This window comes from Dasypus novemcinctus, chromosome 26, assembly GCF_030445035.2.
Source record: "Dasypus novemcinctus isolate mDasNov1 chromosome 26, mDasNov1.1.hap2, whole genome shotgun sequence".
Taxonomy (NCBI): domain Eukaryota; kingdom Metazoa; phylum Chordata; class Mammalia; order Cingulata; family Dasypodidae; genus Dasypus; species Dasypus novemcinctus.
In genome coordinates, this window is record NC_080698.1 from 5,775,281 (window position 1) to 5,787,789 (window position 12,509).

A 12,509-nucleotide genomic window follows, 5' to 3' on the forward strand; every position below is an offset into this window, starting at 1 on the left:
ACAGGTTTTTGTGCCCATCGCCTATGTTTCCACAATTGCCAATTAATGCTCTACACTAAAGAAGTTTTACTGGCCCAAAGCCACGCCACTCGATTATGTGTTATCTATGGATACGTTTGTACAATGACAGAGGTAAGTAGTAACAGGACCCCTGGCCCTATACAGGAAAAGCTTGCCAACTCCTTGCTCTAAACAGTAGTTTACCCACCAAATAAACAATCGAGAACCACTGCGACCCCTGCTTCCCTTTGCTGGAGATGGTCAGTTATAATTTACCCCACCCCAGCCACCTCTGAGGCAGCACAGCCTCCTGTGGTCTCTGCACTTGAGCCAACTGTTCTTCAGTTATGAGAAGCGGTGTGGCGTTCATAAATGGACGATCGCCACAATAAATTTTAGAACAATTTTCCTGCTTAGATACTTCCAGTGTTGACGGTATGCTCACTCTGCACTCAGTTTACAGCATTCTATCCTTTGACGACTGCTCATTCCTGACTGTATATATGGCAATGGCTTGATGAACGTTTCATCTGAGTGGTTTGGCTGAGGGATAAGCTCTTCCACGTAAGTGAATTTCCCAGGTAAGTAACTGTGGCTGGTTCCTAAGCAGAAGCGCAATATTTTAACCATTTGTTCGAAATCCTAAAAAAAAAAAAAAGGGGGTGGGAGATAATATTGCTACCCCTGCCTTAAGTACGACGATCACTGTTTTTTTTTTCTGGAATGATTTAGTTGTTGCCGGGAAGATCAATCACTGGAGTATGTTCTGTAGCGAGGTCCTCAGGCGCTACCGAGGGCCACGGGCTCGCTGCCTCGCACTAGCCGGCCCGCTCAGGACACTGTAATTCTAGCTCTGGGCCTTCCTGGTGGCTTTGCCTTTCTCCTCCACTCTTGGCTACCAGTCATTTCTGCATCTACAGTCGCCAATCCTCCCAACATACTCTATTATGACTGCCCATTGGCCATGGGCTGGAAAAGCAAAGGAACTCAATCTGGTTAGATGTGCTTGTTAAAAAACTTACTAATTTTAGGCAATAGGTACTGCTCTGCTCTCCTGACATGGCCCTCCAGGGCTGGAGCCTGTCTTTTCATTAGATCAGGGCCTGGCCACAGAGCAGCCAACTGTTCATCAAACGAAGACAGGAGGTGACGCACGTGAGTGGGGTGGCTGAATCCTGCCTCCAAAGGCCTCATCGCCTTACGTGCAGGGCCACGCTGGGGAAGGATGGTGCACCGAGCAGGACCATGGAGGAGGTGGGCTGTGACTTCTACTCCCTGAGCCTCGGGTCCTGCCCTCGAACAACGTGGGATTACAGAGAGTGCTCCGGCGGAGATGTGAGAGCGGGCATGAAGGAAAGTTAAGGGCACACCCGGCACTAAGGCTGACCAGAGGAGCACGTTCCAATCCACACTTCAGAATTTCAAAATATCCAGATTGAAACCAAGTGAGGCATACTTTAGGAGTTTACTTAACCCCTCCCCACCCCCAAAGAGCAACAGGAGTGACTTTCCAGGAAGTATCTGTTCCTTTACTTAGCCAACTGAACACGTGAGCAGTGCTTTAAAGCCTACTCTGAAGCAAGTGGTACATGTTCCCGTCATCCTACCGCTAACGACGACAGCAGCAATGAAAGCAAACACAGATCCCTTTGCCTGCTCTGCTTTAAATTAGGGCAACTCCACCCCCGGGTTGAGCAGCTCTTTTGCCAAGGACCCAGGCCCTCATGAGCTCTTGGCTTATGAGGAGAGGGGCAGAACTAGCTGCTCAGGGTTCTGGGGCAGGCCTTGGAGGACAGCAAGGCCCAGCACCCTAACTCCCCTCCCCACCAGGCAGCCCGTGTCCTCCCAGGGCCGGCCCCCCTGTTCTCCTATCCTCTTGCCCTGTTTGCTCTCTAAAGTCTCCTCTCTGCAACTCAATTCAAGTCCAAAAGACATTCACGGTCTAGGTGCAAGGAGCTGGGCAGGAAGCTTGTGCAGCCGGGATGATGAGGCCAACAAGGGTGTGGGGTGCCCTGCCCGCCCTCCATGCCCCCTCCCACCCTGAGCTGCTAAGGCTCGTCTTACTAACCTGCAAGCCCCCATTTGTTCAGCTCTGCAGCCTGGTGTCTGGCGTGAGAGAGCGCTCAAATTAATAGGTCTTGGAGTGAATGGATTTATAACTCACACAGATGTACCCTACGAACAACCCAAACACAAAGGTGACTAATGAACAACACAAGAGAGGAATGAACATGGTGCAAAAAAAAGAGAATAGAGGTGAGATCAATAGGCTTTTGTGTGGTCAGATCTTCTGAAGGGGCAGCACCTGAGCAGGGCATGGAGCCAGGGAAGTGCCCTGTGCAGACACTGTGCAAGGGGGCAGGTAAGCAGGGAGGGGGGTGGGGGGCCCATGGTGCGTGCACATGGCCTTCGTGGGGAGTAGGGGGCTGACTGGACGTGAAGCTTTAAAGGCAGGAGGTTATGTCTCAGAAGGCCTTGGATTTCATACTTAGTTGGGAGTTTACCCTGGAGGCACTGGGGGGCAGCTGAACATTCCTGAGCACAGTAGCAAGGGGATCAGATCCACAATGCGGCCAGGCCACGACAGCAGTGACAGGCAGGAGAGGTCAGTGGGCTCAGGGTCCAGAGGTGAATGAGCTCCATGGACACTATGGTAGCAGGTCCTGGCTCCAGTCTGGTGGCTTTCCATTCCTCTAAGAGGCTACTACTTTTCTAGGAAGGACTGAGAACAAGAATCATTTTGCAATTTTAATTCTAGCAATACATTACACTGTGCCTTTGGCCAAGGGGTTTAGGGCACTAGAAGGCCGTAGCTCTTGCGCTGGTGATCCATGCCCAAAGTACTTATTATTCACATGTGACCCAGGGGCACCCTAAGGCGAGAGGCAGAGGGACGCAGCCCTGGGGGAAAGGAAGTCACAGGAGACCTGAATTCTCAGGATCGGAACCCTAGGGCTAGCAATCCCAGTGACTTGGTGTCAGCCTTATCACCTGAGCTGTGTGGGGGAAGCCTGTGGTAAGTCTAAGGAAATCATCCAATCTTCCCTCCTCAACTTTCAGAAGCAAAAACGAAGGAATAACTGAAATTAGTGGTAGTTTTCTAAAAACTGCTTCTGGACCTATGGACAGTGTAAGTGCTTCTTTATGCCTGGCTGCCAGCGTGCCCCTCCACTAACACAGACAGACAGGCACATAGTACTTAGTGAAGCAGAGTCTGGGCGCCATCAGCCCAGGGACAGGGTTGCTTGGTCAGCCTGGCATTCCACCCATGACTCAATTTTCAGGCGGCCTATCCGCAGCTGGGGAGAGCTCAGAGAGTCTGCACAGTGGTGGGAAGGACAGGCTCACAATTTCCATGCCCCTGTGGGCCACTAGCAGGTTGGTCTGGCTGTACTCCTGGCCTAGACAAGTGCTGACCACTAGTGATGGGCAAAATCCAGCCAAATGAAGGGGCCTGCAGTTAACCGTCATTTGTTGAGGGAGGAATAGATCGCTATAAACCAACCCCAAGTCCACGCTTTACAGACAGGGGTCAAAGACATGATTGTCACATAAACCAGAAAAGGACTATATAATACTGGATGCATGAGAGCTTCCAAATCTCATTGTTCTCAATCTGGTGAGTCTCCCAAGGACCCCAGATCCTCTCAGATCACCAATAAACCTTACCTGACCTGCTTTCATGTGACAAGATACTATACCAAAAGTCAGCTAGATCCAAAACCAAATTCCTTAGAAGGACCTCCAAGTACTTTGTGAACGTTATTTTTTAAAAACACCACACCCACCCATGCTCTCACATCCATGCAAGTATTCATGCACAGCACATAAGCAGACTATGGAAATGTACAGATTAAGTAGCATTACCAAAGGGCAATGAGCACAAATCATTAAAGCCTGTGTGAAATACCTGGACACAGACTGGTGGAACAAACTCAAAACCAGGGGGAGATGTCATCAACATGGTGCCCTAAGACAGTTCCTGGAAAAGTCTTCCCTCAGAATCAACAAACAAAAGGACAAATTCTACTTGACTAGAACTCTGAAGGACAATAGAGACTAGAGAAGGATTTCACAAACGCTGAATTTAAGAAAAAGCAACAATCTCCAAGATCAGGTAGGAAATTTCCTACTGGGACCCTCCAGACTGCTCCCCTCACTTGGTCCTGTGCAGCTTGGGCATCTCAGGGTAGCGTGGCCCAGCCCAGGAAGCCCCTCCCAGCAGTGAGTTAGAGCCCCACACACATTCTGGTACGGCGGCCCAGGGCAGAACACAAGCTGCTAAGGAGAGTCAAATACAAAAAAGACCCCAGGAGGGAAAAAAAAAGACCATGGCAGAACTGCTGGCAAGAGGCATGCACACTCAGTCCACTCTCCGTTTGCTGGGCCACCTAAATGCAAGACAGACCTTTCTGGACAACTCACCTTTCTGAATTGATCCCATCTGGGTCTCCAGGATGGAAGACCCTAATGGGGAAGAAACTGGAGGTAGAAAAGCTTCGAAGGAAAAAAAAAGGGGGAGTGGGGGGGAACTGAGCTGCTGTAAGACAAGATGGGTTCCAGAACTGAAAAATGCAAGGAAAAGGGGGAACTGAGTGAGAGAATATAAACAAGTCATAGGAGTTGGGGAGAAAATTCTGCACAAAAACAGAACAGGGAGTGGATGTGTGCTCAAGTGTTTGAGTGTCTGCTTCCTACATGGGAGGTCCCAGGTTCAGTTCCTGGTGCCTCCTAAAAACACAGACAAACAAGTAAACAAATGAAAAAACCAACCCAAGGGAGTCCACAGCTCATGGTTGAGGGCCAGCTTCCCACTTGCAGGGCCCCAAGTTTAATCCCTGGCCCTGGCACCTCAAAACAAAAACAAAATAAAACAAAACAACCCCACCCCCCAAAAACAAAAAAACAAAAAAACCACCGAAACTGAACAGAACAGATCAAGATGCCCACAGAAGGAACAGAGGAAAGGAAGCGTTTCCCTCATGGTGAAACAATTGCATAAAAAGTACAATCTTAAAAGCTGTATACTGCATATCCAGGGAAAGAAACAGATGGAGAAGAGCTGAGAAGATTCAAACAGTTAAATATAGGCTACTCAATAGGTCCAGAATAAGTTGGACTAGGTGTCAAAGAAGAGCCTTAGCAGAAAGCCAATTGACAATAAAATCCTAGACAAGAGGGAGAAACTGACCTTCAGAGTTAACATGTCAAAGTAATCAATACCCAGACAGCAGCAAAAAATTACAAGCCATACTAAGAAACTGGAAGATATGGCTCAGTCAAAGGAACAAATTAAAACTTCAGAGGAGACAAAGAATTTGGAACCAATCAAAGAATTTCAAACAAACCTCCTAAATCAATACAGGAAGATGAAAGAAAATATGGACACAGAACTAAAGGATATTAAGAGGACAATGTGGGAAGCGGACTTGGCCCAGTGGTTAGGGCATCCGTCTACACATGGGAGGTCCGCGGTTCAAGCCCCGGACCTCCTTGACCCGTGTGGAGCTGGCCCATGCGCAGTGCTGATGCACGCAAGGAGTGCCGTGCCATGCAGGGGTGTCCCCCGCATAGGGGAGCCCACGCGCAAGGAGTGCACCCTGTAAGGAGAGCCGCCTAGCGTGAAAGAAAATGCAGCCTACCCAGGAATAGCGCCGCCCACACTTCCTGTGCCGCTGACGACAACAGGAGCGGACAAAGAAACAAGACGCAGCAAATAGACACAGAGAACAGACAACTGGGGAAGGGGGACAGAATTAAATAAATAAATAAATCTTAAAAAAAAAAAAAGGACAATGTGTGAACAGAAAGAAGAATTTGAAAGTTTAAAAGAAACATAATAGAAATGGGCATGAAAGGCAAAATAATGGAGATTAAAAATACAATAGGATTCACGCAATAACCAAAAGAATATCAAATTCCCATCTGGGGACTCTGCCACATTCTCTAATGGAACAACAAGAATGCCCCAAGTACAGGGACAATGGCTTGTGAAGGATGATGGTCCACTGAAGGACCCTTGATTTTGATGACTATGCTTAAGAGCCTTTGCTCTTGAAATTAAAACATAGCCAAGTGACACAGAGTTACCTACGGGGATCCTCCTTATTGCTCAAATGTGGCCTCTCTCTAAGCCGAACTCAGCATATAAAAGCAATAACTTTCCCCCAGCATGGGACATGACTCCCGGGGATGAGCCTTCCTGGCACCAAGGGATTGCTACCAAGTACCAAACAAGCAATGCATTTTGGGAAAAAAAAAAAAAAAGAACTTGACCAGGGAGAAAAGCTAAAGACAAATGAGTCTGTATGGCTAAGAGACTTCAAAGTGAGTTGGGAGGCCATCCTAGAGGTAGTGCTTATGCACATCTCAAAATGATCTCTTTGGCAAAGTAGATACTACTGCAAATAGTGAAGCTCCTCAGGGTTATGGAGACATCCAGATACAATAGTCAGGGCAGATAGAAATTTGGTCCCTTGCCAGTGGGCCCTAATCTGTATCCTCCCCAGAGTGACAGAGTTGGACTCAGGAGTGGTTTCACTATGCATGACTCTTCTGTCCTTCTATTTGAACCTTAATTAGCACTAGAGTTGGTAGATGTACATCTAGGTGACTTGGGTCTTTGGGCTGTCCATGTGCCAACTGAGCCTTGAATCTCAATGGAGTTGCAACACCTACTCTCCAGCTCAATGGACTTGCCCAAGGCAACTAACAGGGAGGAGATGATGGACAAACAACATACCAAGGAACTGAGAGTGCCTGCAACTGCAAGAGGAGACCCATCAATAGGGTGTATGGGATCAAAGCCCCCCTCAATTAATGGTGGAGTGGGCATCAACATCCTAGAGTCCTCAGGACTGGGGAATGAACTATGGACTAAAATAAATTTACTAGTATTCTACTATAGACTTGTTGTGATTCTAAGAATGGAAGAAATACCATTGTTGTGGAGGAAGTGACCCACGGATGTTCTGTGGTTAGGGAGAGGGAGCAACAGGTGTGACAGTGGGCATTTTTGGGACTTGGGAATCATCTTGAATGACACTGTAATGACAGATACAAACCATTATATATCCGGCCATAACCTACAGAGTTGAACGGGGAGAGTGTGAACTACAATGTAAACTATGGTCCATGCTTAGTGGCAATGCTCCAAAATGTGTTTATCAATTGCAATGAATGTACCACACTGAGGAAAAATGTTGCTAATGTAGGAAAATGTGGGAGGTGTGTGGAGTGGGGCATATGGGAATCCCCTATACTCTGTAACATTTATGTAATAGAAATATCTTCTAAAAAATAAAAAAGTGAAAAAAAAATACTTGTCTCAAAAAAAAAAATACAATAGTACAATAGCACATTTGAACAGGCAAAAGAATCTGTGAACTAGAAGACAGTACAATTGAAATCATAGTCAGAAGAACAGATAGAGAAAAGAATAATAAAAAAAATTGAGCAGTGTCTAACGGATGTGAGAGAGAGCACAAAGTTTCCAAATATACACATCATGGGTGTCCCAGAAGGAGAAGACAAAGGGGGCAAAAAAGAATATTTGAGGAAATAATGGGTCACAAATTTTCCAACTTTTATGGAAAACACACATACATGTTTAAGAAGTGTAAGATACTCCAAACAGAATACTCCCTAATAGACTTTTATGGAAAACACACATACATATGTGTAAGAAGAGCAACATACTCCAAACAGAATAAACCCTAACGACTTACTCCAAGACATATACTAATCAGAATGCCAAATGCCAAAGGTAGAGAATTCTGAAAGTATTAAGAGAAAGTGTAGTAAGAGAAAAGTGATTTGGCACATACGAGGGTTCCTCAATCAGACTCATCAGAAACCATGGAAGAGAGAAGGTACTGATATGATATATTTAAGGTACTGAGAGAGAAAAACTGCCAGCCGAAAATTCTTTATCTGGCAAAACTGTCCTTCAAAAATGAGGGAGAGTTTAAAATATTCACAGAAAAACAGAAACTGAGAGTTTGTCAACAAAAGACCTATCCTACAAGAATTACTAAAGGGAGTTCTGCAGGTTGAAAGGAAAGGACAGGAGAGAGTGGCTTGGCATACTGTGAAGAAATGAAGATCTTCATTAACGGTAACTAAAAGGGTAAATGCAAAACCCAATAGCCCTGTAGCCTCAATATACATACTCTATTCTTTAATTTCTATAAGAGTCAGAATATGGTTGAACAAGAAAAAGGGATATTTCCTGATAATGGACGCACAAAATAAAAAGAGGTAAGATGGAACAAAAACAACATGAAGAGGGGAAACAGACGGATATGAGATCAGAGAACGTGTATGTTACTGAAACTAAACTGGTGCCTTTTCAAAGTAGTAGCTTATAGATGTTGGTTGAGTAACACAAATGCCAGGGTAAGCACAAAGAAAGCATTTTAAAAACATACAGAGAGACTACCAGGAAGACACAGGACAGAAAGACATGGGACTCTCTTCTCCTTCAGAAAAATAGCTACAGGACAGGCTGAAATAGCCTGGGGAAAGATCTAGGGTTTAGGACACCAGGCGAGGGCTGAACACTGCCCTGAGGAGAGAGGGAGAAAGGAGAGGAATCGCAACCACAGAATTGTGAGTTGAAACCAGCAGCTGCTGCTGCTGGAACTCTCCCCCACAGTAAAGACACTTTAGAATTCTCAGGCCTCTGGGCCTGTGGTTACAGACAAAGGGGGCTCCAGGGATACAGTACCCCAAGAAAGGGGAGAGAAAGGGATGCAGACTAAGTCCAACTCAGCTTTTGACTCACAAATTTGGTCTGCTGTGTCCCAGGAGCCCTTCCAGGTAGGGTGGGGCTGCGCCAAGGTTTAGGGCTCTCACAATCTCTTTCTCTACTAACCGGGACTGATTGTTGAGGACACAGAGGGGAGTGGAATTACTTCCTACCTGGGAAAAGGGAGGGTACTGCCAGAGAAGGTCTGAGAACTGTCTCTGAGAAAGTTTGAATTACAAGGCTCCTAGCCTCCAGGCAGGAAGCTCTATCACATTGATCTTGTCTGTGCTGCAACAAATACACTCCAACCAGGCATTAAACTGAGAGCTGCCAAAGACCACCATCTCCTGGCAGACCAAGGAAGCATACCTGAGAAAATTTAAGTAGGAGAGGCTTTTTCCAGCCTTTATAGCTTCCCTCCCCAAGGCTCTAGGAAGCGGGTCTGCAATCAAATACTGGGTCCCAGAGCCCAGTTTTGAGCAATTAGCAGGGGCAATCCTAATAATCCAGGTCGAGCCAAGAATCAAAGAGCAGTGGTAACACACAGCCTCCCGTCACTAAATCCCTACAAAAGAGAAAGAAATTGAGCATCTGAGTAAACTACATTCTAATCGGATGCCTAGACATCAGCAAAAAATTATGAGCCATACTAAGAAAATGGAAGACATGGTCCAAGAAGAGGAATATATTAAAGCCCCAGAAGAGATACAGGACTTGAAAGAATTAGCAAGATGCACATAAATTTCCAAAGCATACAAAAGCAGACTCAAAATGATAGAAGGAAGACAGAACAGCTGAAAACTGGAGGAAAAAACAAAGAGAGAAAGGAGTGAAAAAACTTGAGCAGGGGCTCAGGGAGTTGAATGACAATACGAAACATAACAACATGCGTGTCATGGGAGTTCCAGAAGGAGGAGAGGAGGGATAAGGGGAACAAAGAGTATTTGAGGAAACAATAGCTGAAAAATTTTCAACTCTCATGAAAGAAATGAACCTACATGCCCAAGAACCGCACCATACCCCAATCAGAATAAATCCAAATAGACCTACTCCAAGACACATATTGCTCAGAATGTCAAAGATGGAGAGAAAATTCTCAGAGCAGCAAGGGAGAAGCCAACCATTACATATAAGGGATGCCCAGTAAGACTTAGTACAGATTTCTCTTCAGAAACCATGGAGGCGAGAAGACAGTGGTATGACACAATTAGGATACTGAAAGAGAAATCTGCCAGCTGAGAATTCTCCATCCAGCAAAACTGCCCTCCAAATATGAAGGTGTGTATGAAATACAAACAAACAGAAAGTAAGAGTTTGCAAAAAAGAACCCATCTTTGCAGGAAATATTAAAGGAACTCTTAGAACCTGAAATAAAAAGACATGAGAGAGAGGCCTGGAGGAGAGTATAGAAAAAAGAGTAGAGAAAAGGATAGATAATCAAGAGAGTAAAAAGACAGATAAAGATAAGACATATGAAAACCAAAGAAAAAATGGTGCAAGTAAATAATGCATTTAGAGTAATATCATTGAAAGTGAGTGAATTAAACTCCCCAATCAAAAGATACAGGCTGACAGAATGAATAAAAAAACATGAGCCATTCATATGATGCTTACAAGAAACTCACCTTACCCAGGGATACAAACCAGATAAAAGTAAAAGGTTGGAAAAAGATACTCCATGCAAATAGTAACCAGAAAAGAGCAGGGTTAGGTATGCCAATATCAGACAAAAGAGACTTTAAATGCAAAAAAGTTGTAAGAGATACAGAAGGCCAATATATATTAATAAAAGGAACAATTCACCAGGAAGATTTAACAGTTATAAATATCTGTGCACTTAACAACGGTGCCCCAAAATGGATGAGACAAACTCTAGCAAAACGGAAGGGGCAAATAGACATCTTTACAATAATTATTGGAGACTTCAACACCCCATTCTCATCATTAGACAGAACTAGACAAAAGATCAATAAGGGGAAACGGACTTGGCCCAGTGGATAGGGCGTCCGTCTACCACATGGGAGGTCCGCGGTTCAAACCCCGGACCTCCTTGACCCGTGTGGAGCTGGCCCATGCGCAGTGCTGAGACAAAAGATCAATAAGGGGAAACGGACTTGGCCCAGTGGATAGGGCGTCCATCTACCACATGGGAGGTCCGCGGTTCAAACCCCGGGCCTCCTTGACCCGTGTGGAGCTGGCCCATGCGCAGTGCTGATGCACGCAAGGAGTGCCCTGCCACGCAGGGGTGTCCCCGCGTAGGGGAGCCCCACGCGCAAGGAGTGCGCCCCGTAAGGAGAGCCGCCCAGCGCGAAATAAAGTGCAGCCTGCCCAGGAATGGTGCCGCCCACACTTCCCGTGCCGCTGATGACAACAGAAGCAGACAAAGAAACAAGATGCAGCAAATAGACACAGAGAACAGACAACCGGGGGGTGGGGTGGAATTAAATAAATAAATCTTAAAAAAAAAAAAAAAAGAATAGCTACATTTATAAAAAAAAAAAAGATCAATAAGGAAACAGACAATTTGAACAATATGATAAACAAATTAGACCTAACAGACGTATACAGAACGCTGCATACAAACTCAGCGGGTTATACATTCTTCTCAAGTGCCAGTGGATCTTTCTAAAGGACAAACAAAATGTTAGGGTACAGCTCTCAATAAATATGAAAAGACTGAAATTATACAAAGCACTTTCTCAGATCATAATGGAATGAAACTGGAAATCAATAATAGACAGGAAAAACATCAATTCACAAATGTATAGAGGCTGAACAACACACTCTTAAATAATCAGTGGGTCAAAGAAGAAATTGCAAGTGAAATCAGGAAATAAATTGAGACAAAAGAAAATAAGAAACAACTTATCAAAACTTATGGGATACAGTGAGGGCAGTCTTGAGAGGAAAATTTATAGCCCTAAATGCCTGTATTAAAAGAGAAGAAAGAGCTAAACTCAAAGATTTAACTGAACAACTAGAGAAACCAGAAAAAGAACAGCAAACCAATCCCAACACAAGCAGAAGGAAAGGAGTAATAAAGATTAAAGCAGAAATAAATGAAATTGAGAACAAAAAAAACAATACAGAAAATCAACCAAACCAAAGCTGGTTCTTTGAGAAGATCAATAATAGACAAACCCCTAGGTAGACTAACAAAGGAAAAAAGAGAGAAGGTGCAAATAAATACAGTCAGAAATGAAAGGGAGAAGTTACAACTGACTCTGCAGAAATAAAATGAACCATAAGAAAATATTATGAGAAACTGTATACCAACAAACTAAACAACCTAGATGAAATGGACAAATTTCTAGAAATGCACAACTAACCTACACTGATGCTACAAGAAATAAAAGGACTTAAACAAACCAATCACATTTAAAGAGACTGAACCTGTCATCAAAAATCTCCCAGCAAAGAAAACTCCAGGACCAAATGGCTTCACAGGTGGATTCTACTAAGCATTTTGAAAATAATTAACACCAATCCTGCTTAAACACTTCCAGAAAATTGAAGAGGAGGGAAAATTATCCAATACATTTTATGAAGCCAACATCGTCCTAAAACGAAAGTCAGATAAACATAGTATAAGAAAAGAAAATTACAGACCAATCTCTCTAATGAACATAGATGCAAAAAATTTCAACAAAATACTTGCAAATTGAATCCAACAGCATATCAAGACTTCTACATTATGACCAAGTGGGATTTAGTCCTGGTAAGTAAGGCTGGCTCAACATAAGAAAATCAATCAATGCAA

General features: G+C 44.5%; 1 protein-coding gene across 6 annotated transcripts in view; it reads right to left on the reverse strand.

Annotated features, from left to right (window-relative positions):
* ZDHHC3 (zinc finger DHHC-type palmitoyltransferase 3) overlaps nucleotides 1–12,509 on the reverse strand; it is a 61,434-nt gene that overhangs the window by 35,420 nt on the left and 13,505 nt on the right. Inside the window, exon 1 of one of the 6 annotated variants that reach the window (XM_071212008.1) lies at nucleotides 2,069–2,086. The exons of the other annotated variants lie outside the window; for them this stretch is intronic. The gene's annotated coding sequence lies outside the window, so the exon portion shown is untranslated. Of the gene's footprint in view, nucleotides 1–2,068; nucleotides 2,087–12,509 lie in introns of those variants that run through there. 6 annotated transcript variants of the gene reach the window in all.